The following is a 7,137-nucleotide window of genomic DNA, read 5'->3' as shown; positions in this document are numbered from 1 at the left end:
ACTCCCTCATGCATTTCTACTTTGACAACCAAAATTTCTCATCATATTTTATTTAGGTACATAGGATATCATTTCTGCATATTGAAAGTTTGACATAAATTTTAACTGTTACATCATTCTTTTAAATGTATCCATTAATTCCAAATACTGTAGTGGTTTTGATATGCACCACAATCCATTTACAAAAAACACAAACAAGCTGCTCATTACTTTATTTTTATTTTTTAAACAAGCTCCTCTTTTTTATTTTTACTTTTTCTTGGTTTTTAGAGAGAGGAAGAGAGTGAGAGAAACATCGATCAGTTGCCTCCCGCACATCACCCAATCGGGGAATTTAACCACAACCTCAGTATGTGCTCTGATGGGGAATTGAACCTGCCACCTTTTGGTGTACGAGATGACACTCCAACCAACTGAGCCACCCTGGCCAGGGCAACAAGCTCCTCTTTGATAATGGGATATTTTATATCATTCCTTCTCCTTGAACTCATATTTCCAATCCACTTCCCTCACCCCCAGATTTTTATCCTAATATAACATGTATTTATGTTTGAAAGATACCTCTCATAATTCTTTGAAACAAAAAAGTTAACATTTTCATTTTGTTTAATTTCCTGTTACCATAAGGCTCTAAGTATTACAAATTATAATTATTAATAATATAACATTGGAATGTTATAGCTATTAAAAAGCTTTAAATATTATTGACATAGATTTATTTTCAACATATAAAATAAATATTTTTAAACAGTCTGTCTTCATGTAAGTGTAGCTCATACCGATCACTCTTCCACTCAGAGTCAGTGTCCTTTGTTTCCCATCTAACATGTTTCAAGGGCATCAAGAGTCTTGGTGATGCAGCATTTCTTAAAAGACTGCTCCACTCTGGTCTCAGGGGGTTTCTTCTAACTCGCTGACATCTGTTCATTATGAGGCTGGCACTTTCTTATTTTTGCCAGAAGGTGTCAGTCAAAGACAACTGTCACCTATCAACTGTCACCTGGTTAAAACAGATGGTAACATGCATTGGATTTCAGAAATATGAACATTTGGGGGTGGGAGGGGTGTTGGAAAGAGCATCTTAGAATCAATGAGGTACAGTATTCTGAACTTTATGAAGCCAGCACAGAGTACAAATGGACATGAGGGATCTGGAATCAGACTCAAAAGTTATCTGTACCTTTTGTACACCTTGGACAGTGCATCCAGTTTGAAGGCCATGCGTGCCCTTTTTAGAGCAGTTCTCAAGCTCAGGACCCTTTTGCACTCAAAGATTATTGAGGACACCAAATAGCATTTGTTTATGTGGGCTCTACCAAGAACTAAAACAGACAGTGATTTCATTTCCTTTGATATATACCCCAAACTGGAATAACTAGATCATAAGGTAGTTCTATTTTTTATTTATTTTTTTACTTTTTGAGAAAGCGTCACACTGTCTTTCATAGCAGCTGCACCAATTTACATTCCCACCAACAGTTCCTCAGGAACCACTTCCTGACTCTCAGAGTGCTCCTGTTTTTATCTCTTTGAATGGAAACCTTTTTATCCCAAACTGATATCCCGATGTAGATATTCATTGACTTATTCAATGTTTTCCTCTTACTTTCTGCTTTGGTACAAGAGAAATTATATAATTTCCCTAGCTCTCCTGCCTCTCTTCTGTCTGCCTCTTTTCTCCCACTAATCACTCTTTTTATTTCCTTTATTTTCAGGGGGAATGTCTTCTGGCCACATTTTCTCCACAGCTGTCTTTATTTGGCCGTGGCCATCTCTTAACGTTGAACTGAATGTCTTCGGATGAGGTGGAGTGCGCTCTCACTGCTCAGCTGGCTACGTCCCTCCCTGCCCACACTGCTTCTACCTGCCTTCCCCCCTCATTGCTGTCACCTGTCTACTTCCCATAAGCATTTACTTTTATATAACTTTAGCTAATATACCTACACGTCTCTCCCTCGTTTCTTAGACTTTAGAGAATATTTCTTGAGTCCCATAATAGTTTCCTATGACTGTTGTAACGAATTACCACAAATTTGTTGTCCTACAGTTCTGGAGGTCAGAGCCTGGACTGGGTCTCCCTGGGCTCAGTGAGGGCGGGGCAGGGCCGTTCGCTTCTGGCGGCTCCAGAGGAGAACCCCTTTCCTTGCCTTTTCTAGGCCCACAGCCCCTTCATCTTCCAAGTTAGCAGCATGAGGCTGAGATCTTCACATGATGCCGTCTCGCTGTTCTCTCCCTCTGCCCTCTTCCACGTGGAAGGGGGCTATGATTACAGTGGATTTACCTGGATAAACCAGGATAACCTCCCCGTCTCAGTCAGCTGGTTATTAACCTTAATTCCACCTACAAACTTAATTTCCCTTTGCACTTAACCTAACATAGTCACAGGTTCCTGGGATTAGGACGCCGGAGTATTTAAGGGGCCATTATCCTGCCCACCTTGATTTAATCAGACAAGGATTTTAATGGTTTTACCTGTTGTTTTTTTAACTGTTCCACCTCAGACCTCCCAATCTCAGCTCCTTTCATCTACATTTTGACATTGCCAAGCTTTCTTTTTTTCCCTTTTTTCCCGTCATTTAACACTGTTCTGTAGCCATAATTAAATTGTTTGTGGTATGTTTATGGATTCATTCTAAAAGCTGAAAAGTCAGTAAAACATCACTTATTTTACTGTACTATATAATTCTAGGTCGAGAATAATTTTCCTTCAGAATTTTAAAGATGTTGCTCCATTGTTTACTAATATCCAGTGTTGCAAATAAAATGCCCAATGCCAGTCTGATTTTATTTTGGGGAGTAGGGGTGGGGGGAATACTGTTCCAAAGTATTCTACCCATGGGAGGTATGATAGGGGTGGTTGTAGGGGGAATCTACTGCTATTTTTAGAATTTCTGTGTTACCAAACAGAAAGAGTTCATCCACCTGGGGCTGGCAGAGCCAAACACTGAACATGGAGAATTGCAGGGGAGAAAGATTGGCTATTTTATTATGAATGGTGCCACCTGGAGAAGGGAGAGCGAATGCTGAAACTCTTTGATGATTTACAGATAAGGGGTGCTATAGAGCAAAATAAAAAATCATCATGAGTAAGGTATTTGGGGTTGTGGGTCTTATTGATTAGTCAAGAGTGAGGTAAGGGCAGTAAATCATAATTTCAGGTCTTGAGGTAGCTTCGGTGCCCCTCAGTCAGGTTTCATGGGGATAAGGCCAGGGGTCGTTGCACTTTAGGGCTCAAGAGTTGAAACACGACTTAGATGATGTGATCTTTAGCTTAACAGAAACCCATATCTTGCAAATGTTAGTCAAGGCATGGCCCCTGTTTCTGGCTGCCTCAAGGGATTAATAACTAGTAAGGAACAGAACTGAGGCCTACAGGGCAGGCTGTGAAGAAACCCAATAGAGCTCTGGGGCTACAGAGTAAATAAAAATCACACATGAAATCAAGAACCTCGGTTTCATCTATTAATCTTTCTGTTTTCCATGGAGGTTCACTCTCGCCCTCTGTTGTCTCTAGAGTGCCTCTCCAGGGTTCTTTTGCCAGATGAATGCCCTCCCTGGGGACATGCCCCTGGCTTGCGGCTTGCACTCTAGGTGGCAACTTTCCTGGGCTCTCTCATCCATCAAGGTTCCTGTTCCCGCTTCCCATCTTTCATGAATCTGTCCCTATCTCTCATCTACCCCCATTTGCTTTAATGTTCCTTTATTCCTTTACCACCATTTTAAAAGAATAACTGTAAGACTCTTGGTGAGGATACAGAAAAAAGAGAACCCTTGTGCACTGTTGGTGGGAATGTAAAATGTACAGCCTGAAGATTTCTCAAAAATAAAATTAAAAATAGAACTGCTGCCCTGGCCGGGTAACTCAGTTGGTTAGAGCACTGTCCCAATATGTCAAAGTTGCAGGTTCGATCTCTGGTCAGGACACATACGAGCATCAACCAATGAATGCATAAATGGGTGGAACAACAAGTCGATGTTTCTCTTTCCCTTTCTCTCTCTCTCTAAAAAAAAAAAAAAAAAAAAAAATAGAACTACTGCCCGGCGGGCATGACTCAGCCGTTGAGCACTGACCTAGGGTCCAGGATATCATGGTTGGATTCCCGGTCAGGGCACGTGCCTGGGTTGGGGGCTCAATCCCCAGTAGGGGGCGTGCAGTAGGCAGCCGATCAATGACTCATCATTGATGTTTCTGACTCTTTCTCTCTCTCTCCCTTCCTCCCTCTGAAATCAATAAAAACATTAAAAAAAGAAAGAACTACCCTATCATCCAGCAATCCAACTTCTGGGTATATATCTGAAGGAAACAAATTATTATCTGGAAGAAATACCTGTAACCCCCAGTTCATTGCAAGATTATTGACAATAACCAAGACATAGAAATAACCCAAGTATCCCTCAATGGATAAATGGATAAAGAAAATATGGCATATATACAGAGGTGAGCAAAAGTAGCTTTATAGTTGTTTGTATAGAAAAAAGACATGCAGGTTATGATTATTATAATAGCTTAACTCAAAAGAATGTCACAATGCAACTGTAAACCTATTTTTCGCAACCCCATATATACAATGGAATATTATTTGGCCATAAAAAAGGAAATCCTGCCATTTGTGACAATATGGGTGGGCTGGACCATGAGGCATTATCCTAAGTGAGTTGTCAGACAAAGACAAATATTGTATGATCTCACTTATATGTGAAATCTAATGAAAATGAACTCAGAAAAAAAATAAATGTAGATATTGAGAAAGAAAAGTGTAGTTTTCAGTCTGCCATTTTGAACCTGAACTCTCTTCCCCTTTGTTCTAAAACTGTTTCACCAGAACAAAAAAAAAAGGCAAGCCTATTGAGAAAGAAAAGATAAATGTAGTCTTTCAGTCTGCCATTTCGAACCTCAAACCTCGTCCCCTTTGTTCTAAAACTATTTCACGAGTTAAGATTTTCTTCTTTTTTTATGAACAGTATTCCATGGTGTAAATGTATCACAACTTTTTTATCCACTCATCTACGGATAGGCATCTGGGCTGTTTCCAGATCTTGGCTATTGTAAATAACGCTGCAATGGACATAAGGGTGCATATATTCTTTTGAATTCATGCTTCAGGGTGATAGCCAGAGAGAAGGGAGGTGAGGGGAGGTGGAAGTGAGCAAAGGGGGGATAAATGGGGACGGAAAGAGACTTTACTTTGGGCAATGGGCACATGAAGCAGTGTGCAGATGATGTTTTGTGAGTTGTACACTTGAAACCTGAATGGTTTTGTTAACCAATGTTACCCCAATAAATTAAAAAAAAACACCACACCAACTTATTTCACCAGAATAAAAATATAAGGCAGGCCTCGCTGTCTTCATTGTCAAGTGCCCTTGTGAACCCTTGTCCTGCTCTGGGCGTAGGAGTTGACACAAGGCATCATGTATAAGTCTGTAAATCAATGGGACATGATGGGGTTCCCTTGCCCCATCCCCCTGTCACACAAGAGGTGGTAGTTCTTGGCTCAGGCTCTTTCCTGAAACCCAGGGGCCCCAAAATCAGCTCTGCTAAAATAGCGGCCACAGAAGCTCATACCCTGAGTTTTTGATCCCATCTGAAGTAACAGACGTTCAAAGACCTGCTTGCCCCCAAGAACTCCCTGTGTGACTGATTCCAGAGTTAGAAAACTCAGGTTAGATTAAGGTATTGTCTCTTCTTGGGGGTTCCCAAGGAGTGCAATTTGAGGGAAGATGGAGATAAATATCACCTATTAATGTACAACCGACCAGGGGGCCCAGGAGAGCAGCCTGGGCCCCCCTGGTCAGTTGTACATTAATAAGTGATATAGCACCTGGCTACAGTGAACAAATAGGCACATTTGACGTACTTAAGGACAAAAGCTAAGACCAAAAAAAAAAAAAAGAGGTTCTATGGAGAGTACCCTCGCAGGGTGATCTGAGCACAAATTCTTAACTGGGAAGGTCAGGGTGGAGAGTCACTTCCCAAGCATATAACTTTTTAGCAAAAGGTTTATCTTTGACGTAAGCAAGCCTTGTCCGTTGTTTCTGTGCACCTAGAGTAACACCTTTAAAACAGGCTGTCGCCACCCTTAAGAGAGCGCATACCCAGCTAGCCACCCTGCGCTCCAATCCCCGCCTTGCTTTCTCCCACCTCCGTCTAATTTTTGTTCCCTCTGATATGGAATAAAATTAAAACCCTCCCTTTTGCTTTGTTTATGAGAAGCACCTGGCTGCTGGCTTCTCTGTTTGAAGAGTGGGATGAGCGAAGACGGCATTCTTCCTCCCCCTCCTTCCTCCCCCTGCTGCCTTTTAGTTGGTGTCGGGGTGATTTAAGCTATGAATCCCTTTTGCCTCCTGCCCGCTATCATCCTGTCACTCCCTGGGCACCGTGCCCCCCCCCCCCACCGTGCGCTCAGGCCTGTTCAACTAGGAGTATCCGAGTAGAGATAAGACTAGCCTGTGGTGATTGAGTTTAGAAGGCCTCTTTGTTCTATTTTAAACTCTGAACCTTTATAAACTGTAAACTTTCCTGTAGAAGGGGCTCAGACTTTGGAGTTGGACTCCTCTGGGCCCGTAGGCATAAAATAAACCTCCCGAACCCCCAGCCTCCCAGTGCCACTTGGTCTTTCCGTAAGGTGAACACCTCCTTAATTGCAAATGCATATAAAGAAGCTGCAAAATTGCTATCCCGCAGATCACTTCCAATCCTGCTCCCTAGCACACATCATCGGTTTGGCTCAAATAAGCTTTTATAAAAATTACCTATGGGTTTGGACATTCTTACGTTGACACCTTCATCTCCAAGTGTGTAAGGTGGCTCGGAGGCAAGGCAAGAAGGCAGAACCCGAGAGTCCACGTTGCCTGCCAGGAATAGCTTTAATTTTGCATCTACCACTAATCTCATGTCCCAACAAAAAGAATTTGGTGCCTGGTCCCCACCTCAGTTTTCTGTGGCTCAAGTCACACCCCACCTTTGGGATTTCATGTTTTGAGGGGCGGGTCAGATACAACGGGCCTAAGGCCCTGTTTGCTTCCTCAGAAAGTGCAGCCCAGCCACGGGACAGAGGCCACTGCTCTTAACTAAGGAAGGCACTGGGACAGGAGCGTGTTAGCTTGCCTTCAACTTGTAGAGTTTACAGGGGGAAA

This window comes from Miniopterus natalensis, chromosome 3 (assembly GCF_054644295.1).
Source record: "Miniopterus natalensis isolate mMinNat1 chromosome 3, mMinNat1.hap1, whole genome shotgun sequence".
In the NCBI taxonomy this organism is placed as follows: domain Eukaryota; kingdom Metazoa; phylum Chordata; class Mammalia; order Chiroptera; family Miniopteridae; genus Miniopterus; species Miniopterus natalensis.
The sequence above is the reverse complement of the archived record's forward strand: the minus strand, read 5'-3'. Positions refer to the sequence as shown.